General features: G+C 35.4%; 6 long non-coding RNA genes across 12 annotated transcripts; 4 read left to right on the forward strand and 2 right to left on the reverse strand.

The window, feature by feature from the left end:
- Window positions 1-1,532: 1,532 nt before the first annotated feature.
- LOC148297254 (uncharacterized) lies at window positions 1,533-5,220 on the forward strand. Of its 6 annotated transcripts, XR_015833089.1 has the most exons (7): window positions 1,546-2,280; window positions 2,586-2,673; window positions 2,932-3,058; window positions 3,163-3,262; window positions 3,550-3,632; window positions 3,773-3,834; window positions 4,850-5,220. It is a non-coding gene; the product is annotated as an uncharacterized LOC148297254 (long non-coding RNA). The 6 variants fall into 6 exon arrangements; XR_015833088.1 differs by having other exon boundaries at window positions 1,544-2,280; window positions 2,932-3,262; XR_015833092.1 differs by having other exon boundaries at window positions 1,533-2,280; window positions 2,505-2,673; window positions 2,932-3,632.
- A 958-nt stretch (window positions 5,221-6,178) lies between these two features.
- LOC148297255 (uncharacterized) lies at window positions 6,179-6,756 on the reverse strand. The gene is made up of 2 exons (XR_015833093.1): window positions 6,620-6,756; window positions 6,179-6,547 (listed from the first exon to the last, which is right to left on the reverse strand). It is a non-coding gene; the product is annotated as an uncharacterized LOC148297255 (long non-coding RNA).
- A 2,853-nt stretch (window positions 6,757-9,609) lies between these two features.
- On the reverse strand, window positions 9,610-11,388 carry LOC148297256 (uncharacterized). 2 transcript variants are annotated; one of them, XR_015836605.1, is made up of 3 exons: window positions 11,038-11,388; window positions 10,678-10,950; window positions 9,610-9,885 (listed from the first exon to the last, which is right to left on the reverse strand). It is a non-coding gene; the product is annotated as an uncharacterized LOC148297256 (long non-coding RNA). The 2 variants fall into 2 exon arrangements; XR_015836606.1 differs by having other exon boundaries at window positions 9,610-10,121.
- A 793-nt stretch (window positions 11,389-12,181) lies between these two features.
- Window positions 12,182-13,363, forward strand: LOC148297257 (uncharacterized). The gene is made up of 2 exons (XR_015835832.1): window positions 12,182-12,620; window positions 13,248-13,363. It is a non-coding gene; the product is annotated as an uncharacterized LOC148297257 (long non-coding RNA).
- Window positions 13,364-15,736: 2,373 nt separating this feature from the next.
- On the forward strand, window positions 15,737-17,194 carry LOC148297258 (uncharacterized). Its single transcript, XR_015835834.1, has 2 exons — window positions 15,737-16,697; window positions 16,805-17,194. It is a non-coding gene; the product is annotated as an uncharacterized LOC148297258 (long non-coding RNA).
- Window positions 17,195-20,325: 3,131 nt separating this feature from the next.
- On the forward strand, window positions 20,326-21,302 carry LOC110771156 (uncharacterized). The gene is made up of 2 exons (XR_002528845.2): window positions 20,326-20,558; window positions 20,758-21,302. It is a non-coding gene; the product is annotated as an uncharacterized LOC110771156 (long non-coding RNA).
- Window positions 21,303-22,051: the final 749 nt, after the last annotated feature.

A 22,051-nucleotide genomic window follows, 5' to 3' on the forward strand; every position in this document is an offset into this window, starting at 1 on the left:
GCACTCATCATCGACGTGAGTCGAAAGCTGGGGAGAAGAAGGTCAAGGCCTTGAAGGGCATTAGTCTGTACTCTGTACACGTAAGGGTTAGGCCTAGAGTCTTTGTATAGAAGGAATTGGTTTGTTTTAAATTAGTTTATTATATATATGCTTACATATATGTTATTTTGGGTTTCAGTTGAAAGATCTATCAAGTAATAATTTGAAAAGTTGACGTCTCCGCCTGCTTCATTTCCGATATAAACTCCCCTAACGCATTGGGGTTTGTCAAATTCTATATACCAAATGATACGAAAGTCTAGCATTATTGGAGACGAATTGTGTGGAGTAACTCACTTGGGATATCCTTCCAGATCGTGGTTTCTGGCATTTTGTTTAATTAACTTCAAGCACACCGGACAACAAGAGATCTCTAAGCCTCTAACCTTTACTTAACCAAATTGAAGAGCTCGGTTGAAAGCCTTCCCAAAAGCCAGATACTAAAAATAAAAATAAAGAACTTTCAGGACACTTGGGATTTCCGTAGATTGTATATATAAATTTAAGCTAAAGGACTCCCAAGTTACGTACCAAGATATGCATCCAAGGTGAGAATGCTAACTAGTTATAAAGCCATGGGTTGGAGTGACCACTTGTAGGCTTTAGAACTAGGGATCAAGGCCCCCATGCAATACTGGGTGCCAAAAGTTCTGCTGCCCCTACTCTCTATACTAGGGGAGTAAGTTGGATTGGAAAATCCGATTCTGTTCCGAAATTTTTTTATTTTGGCAAGTCCAAATGAATTTCGACATTCGAAAGTTTCGAAATCTGAAAATTCCGAAATAAATTGGATCGGAATGAATCTAAAGATTCCGAAATATATTGGGGTTTCAAGCTTAGATTACACACAATTACTAATTTCATGTTGAACTAAATATAATTTGATGACCAAATAGACATAGATAAGTTCTTTTATAAAGGATAACAACATCTAAGTACTGGCATATAATAGTTTACCAAGCTTACGGTATGATTTTCAATTTTGAGTTAATTTTAGGGAGTTTCACTAAAATACCCAAAATGGGGGCTAAAATTATAAAAATACCCAACACCCAAAACACTTTATAAACATACCCAAAACTCATCATTACACACACTCAAAACCCATTTATAAACATACCCAAAACCCATCATTACACACATACCCAAAACTCATTTTGGGTATGTTTCTATGTTTAAATAGTGCTTGGGTATTTTTATAAATACATGTCTAGGATTGGGTATTTTTATAAATATCTATTAATTTTAATCCTTCAAATAGTTGGGCATGTTTAGAATTTTGAACTAGTTTATGAAATTGTCCTATAAAATTCCGAAATATGTAAGAAAATTATGAGTTTTCCATGTTGGAATGAATATTGAAATTTCGAAACTTTTTGAAATGGAATTAGAATAGAATTTTCATTCCGAATGTTTTTTGGATTGGAATTGGCATGTCTTGATTCTGATCCAATCCGTCCGAAAATCAGCCATAATAACTACCAACGCCGCGGCTCAGGTGGGAACTCCTTTTTGCGAACCCCTATTTGCTGCTTCATCTCAGCCATCAAAGTAATCTCAACGGCTGGAAAGAAAAAGAGAGCTTACAATAGAAATGGGTACGCTGCACTTCCCCTTAAGGCACGTATCCTGGCACGCCTTTTCTAATCCCGCCTTTTTCCATCTAATCGCGCCTATTTTTTTCGGACTCCCTCTTTTTCCTCTCAGACAAATTCTCCTCTCTCTCACCTCACCTGTTTATTCTCTCTGTGAGTGGCGATTAGGTTAGGGTTGATAACAGTTACTGTTCACGTTTTTCCCATCTCCTTCACCTCCTCCACGCACATAGTACCCATACACCGACATCGCCTCCTCAGACATCTATGAATCCCAAGAAAATCTTTAAGTTTTTAGAATTCTAACCTTCAAATATATTTCATAAAATCCTAATTTTAATTTTTTGTGTTCTTTCTCTCTCACGACTGCCTTCCTTGCCCGCCAGTGTGGGAGGTAAAGTGAGGGGCCTTGGCTCTGTCTTGGGCCTGTTTCCCTGTTACTTGGATCTGTTACTGTATTTTGCTGTTTCAGTGAGCTTTTGTTGTTGTTTGGGATCGTAATATGTTTTTCCGTAGACTAGTTTTGGCCTCGACGGCTCTCTTTCTCGCCGGCGCTCTCTTTCTTGATGTCTCTCTCTCTCTCTCTGGTTCGCTCGGTCTCGCGCTCTCTCTCCATGGGAGCCTCCCTTCCTCCATGGATCCATAGGTAACAACTGTCCTTCCTTCACTTATTATTATTTTCTATGTTTTTTGAAAATTCAATTTCTATGTCCCTAATTTGATTTAGGGTTAAAATGTTTGGGTATTTAATTGTAAATTATCTGTGAAAATCATTATTTTTTTGTATATATTTTCGGTATTTAATTGTATAATTATCTGTAAATTATGACTGTCAAATTCCCTTGAAGTTCCATTTTTTGATCAAATTAGGCACTTTTCAGTTCAGTTGTTGGTTTTTTAATGCGAACCTACACTGAGTTTTGCCCGTGCAATTTCATCATTCACATTTAGGAAACCCTGACTGTCTCTCCATCTCTCTCTCGCCGGCTCTGTCTTTCGACTGGTCTCTCTCGCCGTCAAACCTTCCTCTATTCCATAGGTAACAAATGTCCTTCGTCCTCCTAGAATTATTTTCTATAATTTTTGAAAAATCAATTTATATATCCCTAATTTGATTTAGGGTTAAAATATTTGTGTATTTAATTGTAAATTATATGCGAAATCATTATCTTTTTCTATATATTTTCGATTTACATAGAAATATTAGTGATTATATGTGGATATGCGTTTGTTCCTCAATTGTTTATGAGATTCTAAATCAGATGTCCTGTTGTTTGTGATTTGTTGTTGTAACAAGAGATGAGAATCAGATCTCTTGGTGTTTGTGATGACTTTACCTTCCAACTTCCTACCAACTGTCTTATGTTAATGGAAATTACAGAAACCCATTTGATTGAAACTTGGCAACAAAGAGAATGCTCTGTGTAAGTTTCTGAACCAATATTTCTTTTTTGCTTTTTCTCCGTTTCCTTTGTATCTGCCAGGAAATGCATTTAATTATTCACTATCGATGTGACTTGGGCAACAGATGAGATGAATAAGGGCATTTTGTTGATATGGGGCAGTATTATGAGATAAATATGCAATATTTTGCTGATAATTCAAAGCTTAAGAAACATGGCTGTAAGGTGAGAAAACACTATCTCTAACTTAGCACAAAAGTATTGGCAAAATGTGAATTATGCCATTTTTACGTTTTGTTTCTCCATCAATTTGATGACTTTGTATCTGTATTCAGTTTTAAGTTTTAACAGGTTTGACCACCTAAGCTGTCTCCACCACCACCATATCCCTTTAGTTTTCTAATTGTTAATTTAGTTTGTTATGTAATTTTGATATATTGTTCATGTTTGGGTAGTGTTTGAGTTTTTCTATTTCTAGTTTAAGCCTCAATCTAAAACTGTGATGTGTACAGGTTTTCTGTTTTCTTAAAAAAATAGAACAGAGACTTTGGCACATCTTTTCTCAAATCGGCTGATTCCTTTGCTGCACTGCAATGTATGTCCCTCTCCTTATTGATTGTTTTTTCATAAATTTTATGCTAATTTTTTTGGGTACATGTATGTTTGTGGATACTGGTGATTTTGGATATAAGGTTGACAGTTGATCCTACGTTTCTTTTATTTGTATTGTCACAGAGGTCAAGGCCTTCCTACTGCAAACTCTCCTTCTTTTGGTCCTTCACTTTGAGCTCAAAATGGTTAGCGTGCTCCATTATAGCCTTTAGTACAGTTGGAGTTGGATTAATAAATCTAATGGTTTCTGATACACTATTGATGGGTTATTGATACAATATTGACAAATTATGCACGTGTTATTACTGATAAAATAGACTAGAGTGATAATCTATTCACCTGTTGTTGACAAATTATTGATGGCTTCTTGGCATTCATAAGTATCCTAAAAGGTAGCTTCAACTATGATTTGTGAAACTAAAATTTTAACTTTGGGAAATTTGAAGTAATAATTGGAGGAAGAGTTGTTGTAAGGGAGAGTAATGGTGGTCAACATAGTAGTATTGGTAGTATAGAAATAAACTTGACTTTGAGAAATTATTTGAAATTTGTATATGTCAAAATTATATTTTAAGGCTTAAAAGATGAAGGAAATGTGATTAGAAGTTTGTAGGATTTTTTGGTGAATGTGTCTAATTTTGTATAAATTTATTATGATTTTTGGAAGTTAAAGCATTGGAAAATACTAATAAATTAAAGAGAATGACACATAGCAGTGTCAGATTGGTGCATCATCAGAGTTTTTGACATGTGTCAGTATCATGTAGCAATACGTGTCATCACAGGTTCATTTTTGTATCTTAAACTTAAAAAATTCACACAAAAAAATGATGAAAAATCAGAAAAATGCACCAAAAATTTATAGAAACTTATTGATATCTGCCAATGATAACAAGAGCAGTACTGATAGCACCTCCCTTCCAGTTCCTTTACTAGTAAGGGGAGCCATCACCATGGCACATTATCTTCGACTATGATGTGTGAAAATAAAATTTTGAAGTTGGGAAATTTGAAGTAATAATTGGAGAAAGAGTTGTTGTAAGGGAGAGTAATAATGTTCAACATGGTATTATTGTTAGTATAGAACTTTCAGAAATTATTTGAATTTTTTATATTTAAAAATTATATTTTCAACTTAAAAGATAACAAAATGCCACAAGGAATTCATAGGATTTTAACGATATTTTGTTGTTGTTGTAGCTCATCATCTTTTGAAACAGATGTGGCTGCTTCAGTTACTGAGAATATGCACCCTACCTAGAAGACGCAGAATAGTGAACGTATTGTGCAGCCTAATACGACAAAGGCATTTTTTGCAAGACTTTGATTTAATGCACGGACCCTGCATTTGAGTAGTTATCGTTACATTTTCACATGATGAATTTTAATCAATCGTTTGTGAGACTTTTTTTTTTGGTCTGAATCGTTTGTGAGACTTATGTATGTTCATATCTGATACTGAAGGTTAATCTAAAATTGACATAAACTAGCCTGTACTTGTGTTGAAGCCATAGTGAATCCATTGGGAAACAGATAAACACACTCAAACATGCTCCAAAGTAATCTGAGAAGCTGAAACCATTTTTTGAAGTCGAACGCAGTCAATAGAGTATCAACCGGCATTCTGCTGTGTCAGTCAGTTGTTCCATTATGCTCCATTAAGCTCCAATCTTGGTTATGAAAATTTGGATCTAAAAGTTGATGTGCATGTGGTGGAGGATTTGCCTCCATTTTTAAGCTTGTAGAAAAAAATGAAAATGCATTTCTAATAGTGTAATACGATGCCCAAAAAATGGAGACACCCAAAGCGGATGGAGACATTCATTACGTGCTAAGTTGGGAATTCACACCTAAAGCAATAGTTCTGTGCTCCATATTAAACAATGTGCTCTCACAAGTTGTTTTCATACTACAAAACCCTTATCTTGCATTCATGCATGGAAAAACTTGGATGCAACAACCATTATGTTGTAAGTAATACAAAGGACATATAATTGAAACCAAAAACCTTTCTTCTGATACTCTGTTTAGCAAATTTTAACAAAAATTTAAAAAACAAAGCAGATGAGCCAGCAACATAACACAAGTAAATGAAACGATGAGTTCGAATAAAATTGAACAAGAAAATGATTTTAATGTATGAAAGTGGTTGTTAACCTCCGATGTCCCAACATCTGTTGGAAATCCCTCTTTAGTGTGAAGTCAAGATATGCGGCTGGTATTTTTCCCTTTGCAAAGCACATGGATGAATGTATGGAATATGCATGCATGGTCATTAATTTCGGCGCCTTGGGTTTCCTCTTTAGTGGAGGAATATTTTTTGTATTAATGATGTCTTTGGTGGGAGACAAGGTGTAATGATGGGCAACATCATTATGGTTTCTTTAGCATGCACGTGGCCTGTTTTTTGGGAGTTGAAAATCAGCCTTTCTTTTATGGTTTTTTTTACCAACATAATAGTTACCAAATTTGCAGGCAACCAGAGCTTCCTCCCTGCTTAGGATGGTGAAACTTACAAGAAGTGCCAAATTTGCAAGACCCTCTCCTCATATAATACTGCCACTAAAGAATCATAGCACATCTTATCCGGAAAAAAAAAATTCACAACACAATCAAACAAAGGAGATTCACAAACTTTCAAGGACTATCAAGATCTGCTACTTTTTCTACCATCAATCTGTACAATTACCTTACTTAAGATGGTTGAAAATTTATCAAAATCGTGAACTAGATACAATGAACCAACAACAATATACCCATTTTTTCAGAACAAATACAGAAAAATTAATCAAGAAACATGTAAAGAAAAAACAAATTGGCATTTAGGAATTGATACAAACCATGAGTGAGAGGGTTACTGGAACGAAGAGGGAGAAAGTAGACAAACCAACCTAGATTCTGCAAAAATAAAAATAAAACTTGAAACCCAAATACGAAATAAGAGATTGAATTCTTGAAATGGATACTTACAAAGCAATCATACTTCTTCTTGGAGCATGTAGCCACAGAGAGAGAGAGAGAGAGATGAGGAGAGGGAGAGGGAGAGCATATAGTGGGTCTGGAAAAGATATAAGGAGAGAGGAGGAGGGAAGTGGTTTCAATTTGGGGTTGAAAAGAGAAAAGAAGCGTCAATTTTTTTAGGATGAGGGGAACAAGATGGGTAGCGCGAAAATAGAATTTCGCCCAAAAAAAAGAGCGGCAGCGAAAAAAAAGGAAGGAGAAATCAATGTCCAAGACTCTGCCACGTGTCAATCTATTACATTTCATATTATTTCTCTATAATTTAATTTCTAAAATTCATAATAAATAAATTTAAAAAAAAAACATAGAAAATTCCTATGAACATCTTGTGATATTCTCTTCTCCTTAAAGCTCCAAAATGCTAATTCTAAATTATAAAAATGCAAATCAATAATAACCACTCAACTTTGTTCATAGATATGAATCAAAACATTCTTTCACATACACTCTTGTTTCTTTTATCAAATGATTCTCATTAATTTAAATATATGAAATCATAATTTTAGATCTCCATAATCGAATGTTGTGTCATAAGAAATTTGTAGCAATTTGTAGTATATTTTTCTGATTTTTATATAATTTTTTAAGAATTGTTTAAGATAAAACACAATAAATTACAAAAACATGACACGTGTTATCATCTTATAAGGCCACACATGAGAAATACTCACAGGGTGCTCTAAAATTCATAATAAAAAATTAAAAATCATAAAAATACACCGAAAATTCATATATTCTCTTCTCCTTAAAGCTCCAAAATTCTAATTCTGAATTATAAAAATACAAGCTCAATGATAAAAACTCAACTTTGTTCACAGACAAATCAAAACATTCTATCATATACACTCTTTTTATTTATGATTTAACTTCAAAAATTCACAATAAATAAATTAGAAAATTAGAAAATTACAACAAACATTCAGAATATTATTTAATACCCATCCCAAGTTATTATGTTTTGATAGCATAAAAACACACACATATATATAGCATGAAAAGTTTGTCATATGAAAACCCTAAACCCCAAACCCTAACCCCTAACCACTAAACTCTACCATTTTAAATCAATTTTAAAGTAAAAAGAAATAGTTAATTGCATGAGATGCCAGGTGGCGGCATCCCTTGCTGACACGTGGAAGTGGATGGGATGTTGGGCTCACCTTTTGCTGACACGTGTCATATTTGTTATATTTTAATCATATTTTGTTGTAAAATTGTTTAAAATATAACAATAAATGAAAAAAATACAAAAAATATACATACATATTTCTCAGCACCAATACTTGTATCCCAAGTCCAAAAAGTGGTTTACAATTGTTTTAAAATTAAAATTTGGGGGTCATCCCTAAATGTGAATGATGCAAATAAAAACATAACTATATTTTGTAAACCCTAAGCTATTGTTTGTTTGATCACATAAGGATCGAATCAAAATTTGAATTCACTGGCGAAATTTGACGTACGTGCTCGAAGAAAATGTCATACCAATCCCGACATTATTTTTTGGGAATTTTTTGAATTATAAACGATTTTTAAATCAATTTTGAAGTAAAAAGAAATAGTTAATTGGATGAGATGCCAGGTGGCGGCTTACCTTGCCGACACATGGAAATGGATGGGATGCTAGGCTCTCCTTGTGCTGACATGTGTTACGTTTGTTATATTTTAATCATATTTTGTTGTAAAATCGTTTAAAATATTAAAATAAATGGAAAAAATACAACAACAAAAAATTACATACATATTTCTCAACATCAATACTTCGTATCCCAAGTCCAAAAAGTGGTTTACAAAGTATTGATCACTACTTTACAACAACTCTTCCTCTAATTATTACTTCAAATTTCCCAAAGTCAAAATCTTGTTTTCACACCTCATAGTTTAAGTTTCAAAAATCACAATCACCATAAATTCTCACAAACTCATTATGACATTTTCTTTATCTTTTAAGCTTTAAAATATAATTTTTACACATAAAAAAATTCAAATAGTTTATCAAAGTTTCAATTTTCTTCCTCTTGCAGCACCACATGTCATCTTTTTTTTTCTTTTTTTTTTGTTTAACTGACAAAATTCACAAAAAATGATTAAAAAAAACACCGTAAATTTTCTCCCTATATTTTCGCGTATTTATTTGAAGATAATCATGTTTTGGAAAGTGTAGAGTGTCATAAATGTAATTTTACTTAATTTTCTCCCTAGATTCTCCTTAGTAAAAATGTAAAGTGTCATAAATGACTGAAAAGATTATCAACAGTTTATCATATTTTGGAATTTTAATATACATATTATGTCACAAACACTGATATGATTTGATTTTAATCTCTTGTTGTGCCATGTGTAATATGATTATGATTATATTTGTTTTCATAAAATTCATAATCCCCTTTTTTTTGTTAGCATATGAAGAATCCTATGACTTAAGAGTTGTCATCATGTGAGTTGTCGTCATGTGAAACACCAAGACCAAACATAAGTCCCTACACTTGACCAAACCTTTCCCTCCTTAATTCATGGAGGACACTTTCCCTACACCTTTTCTACTTGTCTCATGGAATACTTGTTTCATGGAAGACTTTCTCTCCTTGTCTAATGGAGACCTTGTTTCATGGAGGAATCCCAGATAGAAGTTGTGTAATTAATAACACTTGTATAAATGTATCATGAGAAATAGAAAGTAATAACAAGAAAGGAAACCAGAAAACATCTTTGTGCTATTCTCATTCTCGACATTTCTTACTTGTTCTGTCGAAACCAGAAACCATCCTTATGATACCTTTGTGATACTCTCCTGATACTATTTTGACATTTTTAGGGTGGGGCATGTGCCAGATATATCTCTAAAACCCCACACAAATCTCTTCAACTCCTCCTCTTCTCCGCCTTCTTCTTGGCTCTTCGGAAAATCCAATCTTCTAAACAATGTTTTGATACAGTGATGTTGAATATGTGTTGTAGGGTGCATAACGATAACCATAATGATACATAATCCTCATAGACAGCCTGAAATATGCAACAAGCATGATACACAATGATGCCATGATACAAAAGAGTTTCTCAGTGAATATTATCCTGCTTTTAGTGCATACAGATCATACAGCTTCAACGCATCCTCAAGGGAATCAAATTCAAGTCCTAGTTTTGGTTTGAACTCCACACTAACTTCCTGTTTCACCTCTGCTTCAGACTCCATTTCACAATTCTTGCAATTTAACCTTGAAAATCATATCATCATCATAATAATATTGCCACATGCGTTTAAAGAGCATTCAAATGTATATTAACCACAATATTATAAACACAGAAATATCAAAATTTCAACAAATATCAAATAGACTATCAAACATTAGTAAATAATCGAGTCTGAAACGAAATAAGCTACGAACCATTAGTGAATGCACGTGCTTCACCTACGAAGCTGTTTGGAGTCACTAGTGAAACCTTAAACAACCTACATCCAAACTAGCGTAAATTATGTCCATATACTCAAATTAACAATTACTGGATATCAGTTACCTCGTAAGTGATTTTGATCTTCAAATTTTCACCAAATATCAAATAGACTATCAAACATTAGTAAATAATGAAGTATAAAACGAAATAAGCTATGAACTATTAGTGAATACAAGTGCTATATCTACGAAGCCTTTTGGAGTCTCTAGTGAAATATTAAACAACCGACATCCAAAATAACGTAAATTATGCAAATATATTCGGTAAAAACATTTCCTCCAGGATACCAAAATTAACAAATACAAGATATCAATTACCTCATAAGTGATTTTGATCTTCAAATTTTCCACAAATATCAACTAGACTATGCAACATTAGTAAATCGTGGAGTCTGAAACGAAATAATCTATGAACCTATTACTGAATATAAATGCTACACCCAGGAGGCCTTTTGAAGTCTCTACTGAAACTTTAAACAACCTACATCCAAACTAGCGTAAATTATGCTCATATATTTGGTCAAAACATTTTCTCAAGTATAAATAAAGGCTTACCTCGTAATTGATTTTGAGCTTTTAAATTTCAACAAATATGATATTGTCGTCGATTTGAAGCGACAACCCCAAACAAATTTGATCTTCGTCTTCTCAACTATTCGAACTCAACGCTAGTTTCCAGTTTGCTCCAACACTTTCAAACGACGACTCTAGTTTCCGATTTGCTCCAACACTTTTTCCTCCAAGTCAATGCTAGTTTCGACTGTGCTCAACGATTCTATCAAGGTGTTACGCGCACCAGTTTTTTTGGTACCAGATGGGTCCTCAAGTCTTCACAAGTGCACAGAACACAATCATCAAACCAGAAAAATGAAAACAGAAAATGAATTACAGTGCATGTGCTCATCAGGATAATACCTTGCTTTGTATTATTTGAATCACCAAACCAGAAAACTGAACAGCTCTCTTTCCTCAAACAAAATAGCAAATCAGAAAAAAGAAGAAAACCATGTTCTTTGAGAGAGAGAGAGAGAGAGAGAGAGAGAGAGAGACAAATAAAGACAGAGAAACAGAACTTTTTTTGGAGGGAGATATTGTGGTCTTCAAGAGCACAATGCGTTTGTTTTGGAGGGAGGAAGCCACGTTCCAGTGGTATGGTTTTACCCACTTTCAGTTACACTTGCTTCTTATCATCCGTTAGATTTGATCCAACGGTGTTCTGATTTAGAGGTTCGCAAAATGACGTTCCCACCAGAGAATAGCCCTAACTACCAATGCATCAACCCAAAAGGAAAAAAAAGAAAGAAAAAAAAAGCCTACCCATGCAACATATATTTCCTGTTGGGCCTGAAACGAAGCCCAAGAAAAGCAAACCCCGATCCTGAAATTAGAGTCCTTTTATTTGGTGAACTGAAATTTCATTCGTTTAAAGTAAAGAGTAGATAAGAAAAGTGACATAGAGAGGTCGAATACGTTAGTGGTGTTCACAAGTAGCAGGTAATGGAGGTCCCTACCTCCCAGCCCTATTTTCTCATGTTCAGATGATGAAGGTTTATTTTATAAAAAATGCTAGTCACATTTGCATAACACCTTGCGAATACATTGCTCTTATTTTATTAAGTCTCTTTAGAAAAAGAGAAATTCCTACTCTTCCGTTTATGTTGACGGGGGCTAAAACACAGGTTTTCCACACGAGAGTGAATTTTTTTTTTTTTTTGGATTATTAAAAGAAGACTAAACCCTCAGACCCAAAAAAGATGGCTAAAGAAAGACCACCAAAACCACCCCACAACCTCCCATCCCTATCGTCGACTGTACCCACACACACGCTCTCTCTTTCTCTCTCTCTCTCTCTCTCTCTCTCTCTCTCTCTCTCTCTCTCTCTCTCTCTCTCTCTCTCTCTCTCTCAGCATTATTGAAGAATAATTGTGTGGAGGAGAAACAACGGGGTCCTTCCAAAATCCTACCACGACGAGCTTTCGTGAAGACTTTAAGGTTCCGGAGACGACTTCACACTTGCTACGAATTTAATATCAAAAGCCTAAAACACGCGTGGAAAATATAGACCTTATCAGATATCAACTTGAGTTGCCAAGTTATTGACCCAATCAAGGTGGAAAAAAATGTCTACAGGCCGCCTTGTTCCCAAGGGAGCTCCCAGTACAACTGGTCATCCCAAGCAACCAGTTTCTGAAGACACTTCTGATTCTAAAGTAACCGTCGACCACCAAAACAGCAGCAGCAGCTCGAAGTCCCCAGAAATAAAGAGATCCAAAAATCATGCCGCTCTCAAGCCCAAGAAAGAGAAACGTAATAAGAAAAAAAAGAAGAAGAGCAGAAGCGGCAATGCCTTCAGCATGGTTGGCAACATAATTAAGGCCAACAAATCTGACCGGGTTGGAATTTTCGACTTCGGCAACACGCTCCACAAACAAGTCGACTCCAGTGAAGAAACCGACTCGGCCCCCAGTGAAGAAGAAGAGTGATGATCACTCAATGAGGTTTGTAGCTAGCTAGCTAGGGCCTCTTTTTAATTATGTAAACAATAGTATATGAAGTTTGCGAAATTTATCACATTTTATCCCTTTTTGTGTGTGACACTAATAGTCTTTAAGGTTACCACCCTCCACACATCAAAATGGTCCCTACTATTAGTTTCCATCAAATTTTTTGTATGGCTTTAAAATAATATAATATATTTTAAATATTTTTAAATCTTAAGGACCATTGATTAAAATATTAGGGTGTATTTAGATCATAGGATTTACTCAATTAATTTTAGGATTCGTTTAGCAACACTCTTTCAAAAATAAGGGTGATTTTGAAAACTAGATTTCACTTTTTTTAAAACTGAAAACGATATTTTCAGTTTTCAGTTTTAAAAAGAAAGTGAAAATAAAAAGTGAAAATGAAATGGGTATCAAACATACCCTAAATTTATTTATTTTTATATTTGTGTATATGCATGTTTATTATGAACAATCAGATTGTCTATTATCTCTTCAGAGAAGAGGCAAACTGAAAAATATTTAGCTTTACAATTAAAGAGTACATTTTAGTGTGTTTTGGAAATACCGTGTTCGCAATTACCTGTTTTAATAGTTGTTAAATTTGTCTTATTATGTTAGGTTAAAGTGCCAACCACTACGTGGAAACATACCCCTCCTTCAGGGGCAGTACACTTGAGGCATGTTTACATATCAGTAGTGGGTATGGAAAGAAAATGAATGATTTTCATTCCTGACTTCTCATGCGTTTACTTTCAATTAAGAATGAAAAAATGGGTGAGTCCCACCTCAAAATCCATAATCACATCCCCTCAAAATTAGGAATCAGATTAACTAAGGAGGGGTAGTTGATCCGAATACGATTCCTTTTTTCCCTTATTTCTTTTCAAAAATACCCTTACCACTTTAAGATAATTCCAAAACAACCCAAACCTTAGAAAGATGATTTGGTTTCTCTCAAAAGAACTAGACAAATTATTTGAAAGCAAATTCATCCAATACCTTGAACTAAAATTGTAGAACAAATCTGGCGGCAATCATAAAACATGAAATCAATGTCGTGACAAAGCCTCACACCCCAACCCGAGTTCAACGTCTATGTCAGAGTCAGACCCCTCCATTCAGATATAATCAAATGCATGCATGTCCTTACTCACTCCAGATAGAAGTACTTGGGGGAAACAAAAGGAACAAAATTATGTGCTTTCTCATCTCACCATTAGGGCTCATCATTTGGCCCGCGGGCTCATGGGCTTACGGGGGCCCGCCCGGCCCATCGAAAAAAAGCCCGGCCCGGCCCGTTATGGGCTTTGAGAAAGCCCGGCCCGCTTGGGCTTGGGCTGGGCTTGGGCTTGAGTGTTTGAAGCCCAGCCCGGCCCATAGGCCCGGCCCGATGAAGCCCGATGAAGCCCAGCCCGGCCCGCCCATAAAAGCCCGGCCCGATGAAGCCCGATGTATAACTATATCTTTATATTTATGAGAAAAAAAAGAGAACTATGAAGTTATGAACAAAGAAAAAAAAATTGAGACATAAACATATAGACAAATATAAATAGAGAACTATGAAAAAAAGAGGAAATATAAAAACACATCAAAATAGGCCTCATATTTATGAAAAAAAAGACAAATATCTTTACATAATAATTAATACACAAACACCTAATCCCACCTCCTTTGACAATAATGACACTTGAAACTAACATTTCCTCCAGCTTGATTGAGCATTAGAGCACTCTGGAATTTCATTAATGTGAGCATTGGCTCTCATTAATGTGAGGCTTGTGACAAGGTCCTCGTAGTTAGAGCACTTTGGAATTTCATTAATCAGGTCACATTCCTCCATATAGGCCTGTAAGTCGTGTGCACTCTGATCATTAGGGTTTGCTACAGCATATGCTTGATCCTTGAGGAAAGCTAACTGTGCTTGTAAGTTGACCACCTGAAAAGTTCAAACCAAAAGCATATACTCATCATTTACTTCAACATACAATCTGAACATACAAAGGGTACTAAATGATTAACCTGCTGTTTGAGAGCAATAATATGTGAAACACAGCCATATATGGGATCTTGAAGCCTGGCTACAGCTTCATGCCATATTGTCGTTGCGGCCTCACATCGATCGCTCAACGGAAGGTGAGCTAAAAGATTCGACACATTGCTTGCGCCAAAAACCTTGTGGATGACAGAAAAATGGGTAGCTCCCTCTTCATAGGAGAAATAAGGCTCAAAAATACACCCTATCACACATTTTCTTCTTAAGAACTTGCAGGCTCCACAGGGAGAACGAGAACTAGCCATGGTTTTGATGATCTTTTTTGTTGGTGATTATTGCTGGCTAATCTCCTAGAGAAAGAGGAAGAGCGACTCAGTAGGGGAAGGGAAGGAGAAAATTAAAAAATATCAGTCACAGTGGAAGGGAATAATTGAGGGAAAGCGAATAATTGAAGGCATCCAAAGCGAATAATTGAAGGCATCCAAAGCGAATAATTGAGTATATTTGAAGCGAAGTTTAGGCCCATTTCGGCCCGGCCCGTTGGGCTTAGCCCGGCCCGGCCCGATGGGCTATTTCAAGCCCGACTCATGGGCTGGGCTTGGGCTTTGAATTTTCTAAAAAAGCCCAGCCCGACCCGGCCCGATATTTTCTCTCTCCTCTTTAAAGCCCGGCCCGGCCCGGCCCAAGCCCATTAAATTTGGGCCGGGCTAGCCCGGCCCGGCCCATTGACGAGCCCTACTCACCATTGTTTCATCCTTCTTAGAGAAAAATTGAATTTCAGAGAGAGAGAGAGAGAGAGGACCACTTTGCGATCGAACGAAGGAGGGACCTTGTACGCGACCTCGAACTCACCATGTCTGTCGTGTGTCTTTGAGCCTGAGACTCAGAGATCTAGCTCAAAATAAACAAAAGGATAAAAACGTCATTACAAATACAAATTAAACAGGCTCTAAACAGTGGCGGATCCAGGATTGTTACTCCATGGAGTCATAGTGTTAAAGTTTTGAATTTTTTTAAGATAAAAACAATGCTAAAAAAATTAAAAAACACGCCAAATTTATTCCAATTAACAAAAACATCATTCAATAAATCAAGCCCATATATATATATATATATATAAAATAACCCAAATAATAAAATATCTAGAATATTACAACAAAAAGAGCACAATGGGTGTTGAACCCTTGACCAAAAAGATTTTTTCAATTAAGAGGCCACTATAGTAGTGATATCTTTACTCTATTTATGTATACTTTTAATATTTATATGTCTATCCAACATAATTATAAAAATATTTTAAAAAACCCTAACAGATCTCTTCCCTTCTTATTATTATTTGTGTTTGCAGTGCCTTCTTCTTCTCCTTTTTTTTGGTCGAAATCCTTCTTTCTTCTCCATCTCAATCACAGTCTTCTTCCTCTCTCTCTCTCTCTCTCTCTCTCTCTCTCTCTCTCTCTCGTCTTCCTCTCTCTTTCTTCTCCCTCTCAATCACTGTCTTCTTCTTCTTCCTCCCTCTTTATTCTCCCTCACAGCTTGCATATCTTCTTCTCCATGGGGTCATCTCCCATGGCTGCCAAGGCCAATAAGGGACCTCTAAGCCATTTCCAGGTCTGCCATGGGGTTGTCTGACCCCATTGACCCCATGGTGGATCCACCACTGGCTCTGAAGCCCTTAAGAAGGCCGATTGACCTCAAGCTAACAAAAATAGATGACTAAACCCAAAACAGAACTAGCTAATTGATTATATCCTTATTATTTTGCATTATATTGAGTATTACCAAATTTTTCTTATTATATACTAGTTTTTTCATCACTCGAAGTGACGGAGCTATGTGGATGGCGTGATTCTAATGGTTTGCTAAGCAAGCAAATAGTAGAAAGCAAGATACTTCCTATTCTTAATGCAAAACTTGGATGTCAAAAAACTTATCTTCAATGTGAGAGTCGTCTAAAATGGTTTAAGAAAAGATATCACAGTTTTACTTAGCATATGCATCATAGTTTTGCATTTGAGTGGGACTCTGTCACAACGAAATTCACAGCTACTGAAGAAGTATGGCAAAATTACTTTAAGGTTATATTTCAATTTTGTGAAATATTACTTTATATTGATAACTTTCACTTTCGTACTTCTTGCATGTTATTAATTTTTTTTTCTTCTATATTTTTGGTTTTTGCTAGTCCCACCCAAGTCAAGTGCATCTTCAAAGAGAAACATTTGCAGACTATGAGGACTTGGTAATTGCAATTGGCAATGGAATGGCTGCTAGAAAAAACTCAATTGGACTTGGTGATAATACCGATGCTAGAACGTATGAAGTTGGAGAAAGTAGACTTACGAGATTGTAGGATACCAATGAGGCATTTGTACCAAGTCAAAATGAAACACCACACCAAACTTTGTCATCTTGAAATTTTACTTCATCACCTTTTCTAGACACAAATTTGGAGGCTCCATTGGGGGCTACATATTTATTTATGTTTGTCTATATTAGGTAGTATTGTAAATATTAATTGGACCTATGTCGTATATTCAGGTAAATATTTCTTAGTGGATTGTGGATTCCCAAATCGATGTCAATTTTTAGCTCCGTTTCGAGGTTTTCAATGTCATTTTCAAGATTTTCTGGTCAAGGTCGTGATCCCGAAAATGCAACTGAGTTGTTCAATCTTAGTCATGCTTCCTTGAGAAACGTAATCGAGAGAATATTCAGTATATTTAAGTCACAATTCACAATTTTTAAGTTTGCGCCTCCATTTCCATATACGACACAAGAACATTTGGTCTTAGCTTGTGCAGGGTTGCACAATTTTCTGCACAAGGAGTGTCATTGTGATGAATTTCCTATTGAAGGAGACAACGGCCATTCAAAATCGTCATTGTTACTAGGAAATGAAGGAAATAATTATGACCAAGTTTTTCAAACCCAAGAACAACAACGCAAAAATTCTAACCAATGGAGGGTTGGAGTATCTTTAGATATGTGGAGAGATGCTATGAATGACGGGAGTCAAAGCTGAGCATTGAAGCAGATACCTGTTCGTTTTTATGCATATATAATTGTAGTTTACTTATCATTTTTTTGGTCATGAATTAACTTTTATGTTTTGACTTTTGCACATTTTTCATAAACACGTGGACATAAATCCTTATTTGGTTGCACATTTGAACAAAACAGATGCTCTTTTTTATTTTCTTTTGATGTATAATGTTTGGATGTTATGTTTTTGTAAAGGTATTTTTCTATTTTGAAAATCTGGAAAAATAATAAATAGCCCAAAAAAAAAAGTAAATAAGAAAATAACATTTTAGAACTCTAATCTACTTTTTTCAAATCTATGATAAAACTCTAACAAACACCATTCAAATCAATTCAGAAATTTAGTCAAACTCTATGTGGAGTTTATAGAAATCAATTAAAATATATTGAACTCTATAAACTTAGTAACTCCATTGAACTCTTCTAAAATCTTAATTGAATACACCCTTTGAAATAAACAAATTAAACTTTGTAATGACATCCAAACTCTTAAATTTGGAATCACTACATCTAAATGGACCCTATAAGAGTCTTAAAAATGAACAAACTAGAACTACACTAGCTGCCACATTCCATTCAGGGCCGTTTGGTTCATATGAAATGAGGTTTGGGAATATCCCATTTTAAGTAAGTCCATAAGAAATGGTTGCCTGGTACATGGGAAAATAGGGGGAAAATGCAACCCTCCACCCCTCAAGGGGTTTCATTTTCCCTTCCCATGTAAAATTAAAGTAGCATTAAATGCACATTTTGTCCACAGTAACAATTTAGAATTACAATATAGTATTAAATAATTTTTTTTATTTAATTTTATCTAATATGGGTGTAATTCAAAAATTAAACAAACTTTCTTTTACATTCCTTCCTATGCAAGCCAAACATGGGAAATGAAATGAAGTGGTATTTTCTTGTTATTTTCCCAACATGACCAAATATGGGAAATGAATCTTCCATTTCTCATCCATTGGGAAAAGACATGGGAAATTATTTCCCATCAAATTCTTTTCGCGAACCAGACAGGGTCATTGTTGTGCGCAGTGGAAGCGGATTGCACTGAAATGATGAATATGAAACCATTGAAACAATAAGAGCAAAATATGAAATACAAAAATCTAAGAGACACAAGGATTATACTGGTTCAGCCCATGTGTAGCCGACATCCAGTTCAAAGATGGCAAAAATTTCCACTAATATCCCAAAGGAGATTACAAACAAAGGAGATTAACTCTCTCACCTATCCTAGGGTTTACATAGTTTAACCCTCACAACCCAAATTCCAAATACACCCAAATCACTCACATACAGATGACAAAAGGGGGAACAAATAGTGCCATTAAAATAATGCCAAAACCACCCACATCATATTTGAGTCAAACATTTCGGCACTTCCTGCTGAATGTTCTCCACTAGCTGTTCCACACCAACATTCAAAACTTTCCCACGTGATTTGCTGCATGCTTCCTCTTTCCTTTGTCCAATAGTTAATAAATAACTCTATCAACAAACCACAACTTTCGCTGCATCAAAGGAAAGAAAGCAGGGACAATAATTTGGGCCAGCATTCAACAGTCATGGCATATGCTCTATGTCCTAGCTAACAAAACGAAAGCCTTTGCTCTTCGGCTCGTTGAATACCTAAACATGCAACATCAAAATTTAAAATTTTTGGCTAACAAAAACATCATCTCTTACTTGTCAAGGATTGACTTGGACTCAACTTTTATCCAATTCAAATTGAAACATCAAATGAGTATCAAAGGCGGGTGGGCTCATTCCACAAAAATTAGCCTAGTCCATCGAAGCAAAAATTACCTTATCCTATAAAAGTAGATCTCCTGTTAGCCATACCATACCACAAACATTTCAAGCTTCAAGTTTTCTTCTTTGAGCATGTGAATGAAATTTTATTCAGATCTTTACCCGCATAAGAAATAATAGCCCACCCCTATAAAAGAAAAAATAAAATATTAGTTCTGCCCTGGGGACAAAATTGGAAGAAATCTCTCTTTGTCTAACGTTCTTATTACTCAAACGCGACAAGAGCATATGGAAATCTCTTTTTCATCTACCGCTCTGAAATACACAAATCACCCCCTTGTATTTTCCGTGGTTGTGAAGGTTCCGTTTGTCACCGGGGGAAAGAAAAAGATTAAGACACTTAGACACGGAAGGTAAAGTTCTATGTAAGTAGGAAGTAAATGGCAAATGAAAACTCCAGGCTAGCTCCTTCATCATTTATAACTATATAACACATTGAGTGAGACCATCCGCTATCTAACAATTTAAGCAGATCCGATTAATTATTCTATGAACTTTAATTTTAAGCCTCTCAAAAACAAAATGGAACCCACCCATCTGCTGTACGCATGCTTTGTGCCAATACTGCACTTTTGTCCAGAGCCAGTATTATACAACACCAACTGCTTTACTAGTCCTCCTGGATGTCCTTGTCCTGCACCAGTTCCCAATCAGTATTATAATATTTACGCCAATCATGCAGCTTCTGTTCCTGGCCCTCCATTATATGGATGTCACGATCAATATCATACTCTGTCTCCTGCACTCTATAATTATCAATCGAAGCATGCTCCTGCTGTCTATAACTACCCAATGTCACAGCACGCTCCTGATTATGATGCTGTGCTTAAAAAGAAGCTCAAGAAAAGCAAGCCTTATGACATTATTAACAAGACATGTTATAAAGTGTGCGGCAATCGAGTTAGCCGAAACAAAGGAGATCGTAATGAAACTTTCAACGTTGGTATCAATTGTTTTACTTTTCAAGACTTGAGCCCTAGTAGTGTTCGGAAGAAGAAGCATGGAAAGTTAATTGGCAACAAGTATGGTACTCACCATCGATGTGACTCGAAAGCTCAAAAGAGGTCAAGGCACAGGTAGGGCTAGGTCTAGAGAAAATTTGGTTCTGTTGGTTTATTGATGTGTTTCGCTTATTAAGTAAAACATATATGTTGTTATAGGTTTCCATTGAAGGATCTCTTAAATAACACTATTCAATTAGTTTTTTTTTTCGGAAGCACTATGTTCACAAATACATGTCTTAATGTTTTCACGTTTGTCTTATTTTTATTGAAGGTACTTGAAGAAAAACTATATAGACCCTCAAAAACTTGAGTTGCCAAGACATTGCCTGAAGGTAAAGAAAATGCCTACAGACCGCCTAGTTCTGACGCCTACTGGTCATCCCAAGCAACTGGTTTCTGAGGATATTTCTGAAGTGAAGATCGACCACCAAAACAGAAACAGCAGCTCCAAGTCCCCAGAAATGAGTTCCAAGAATGTGAGAGGTCGGAAGAAAAGGAAGGGCAGAAGCGGCAATGTCTTCAACATTGTTGGCAATCAAATTAAGGGGAGCAAAGCTGACCGGGTAGGAATTTTCGGTTTTGGCAACACCCACGTCCATAAAAGGCCACGAGAAAGAAAAACAAGTCGACTCCATGGCCAATAGAGAAACCAACTCGGCCTCCAGTAAAAATGAAAAAGGCAAGTGATTGCTGGAAAATACATTACTTGGAGTGGTTCTGTGAGGAAGCACTTGTTAGACTTTGTAATTATCTTAGAGATATGACTCTCATTCATTGTACATATCATTACAGTCTAATACAATTGTTTTTATCTTTGATTTATTCTTCTTCTTTCTTCTTCTTCCTCACCCTTAACATAGAAACAGAGCCCATGAGGGCTCATTACATAATTATCACCCTTACATATCATTACATATCATTACATAATTATCATAGGTTAACATAGAAACAGAGCCCATGAGGGCTAGCGCGGTTTGAAACCATCCAAAATTAATCTTTCAACAATTTTTTTTTTTGGAAAAAGGATTCTTTTATATCATTACACAGGAGCGATTAATGGAAGTCTAAGAAAATAATAATAATTTGGTGGTGGAGCATAAATTAATTTGTTTGGTGCTTTTGGTAAGTACCAATTATTAGCTATTTTTTCTCGGCGCCCTGATTCATCTACTATAGACGCCAGTGGGGCCCTGATTCATTGACTTTATTTAGATGCCGGCGGTGGTGAAAGCTTTTGTAAAAATGGAAACCTTGCAGTGTGGTAGAGAAAAAGTTTGATTGTATTGATATCAATTTGAAAAGAGTAATGCTACACTTTTAATATTTTTATATCACATGATATGGTATGCCTATATCATATGTCACATCAATTAAATTTATGAATGGTATTTTAATAAAGAAAGTTTAATTAACAATTTTTTTAAGTGTTAATAAATCATAACGAAAAAAGAAAATGTTAAATAATTTTAATTAATGTGGCTGTCCATCTCATCTGCCACAAAAGTAGTATGAAAATGTGGTAAAAGTAGCATTAGACATGTAAAAAATAATATATGTGGCACCTC

The sequence above is a fragment of the Prunus avium genome, chromosome 1 (genome assembly GCF_965620075.1).
Source record: "Prunus avium chromosome 1, drPruAviu1.hap1.1, whole genome shotgun sequence".
In the NCBI taxonomy this organism is placed as follows: Eukaryota; Viridiplantae; Streptophyta; class Magnoliopsida; order Rosales; family Rosaceae; genus Prunus; species Prunus avium.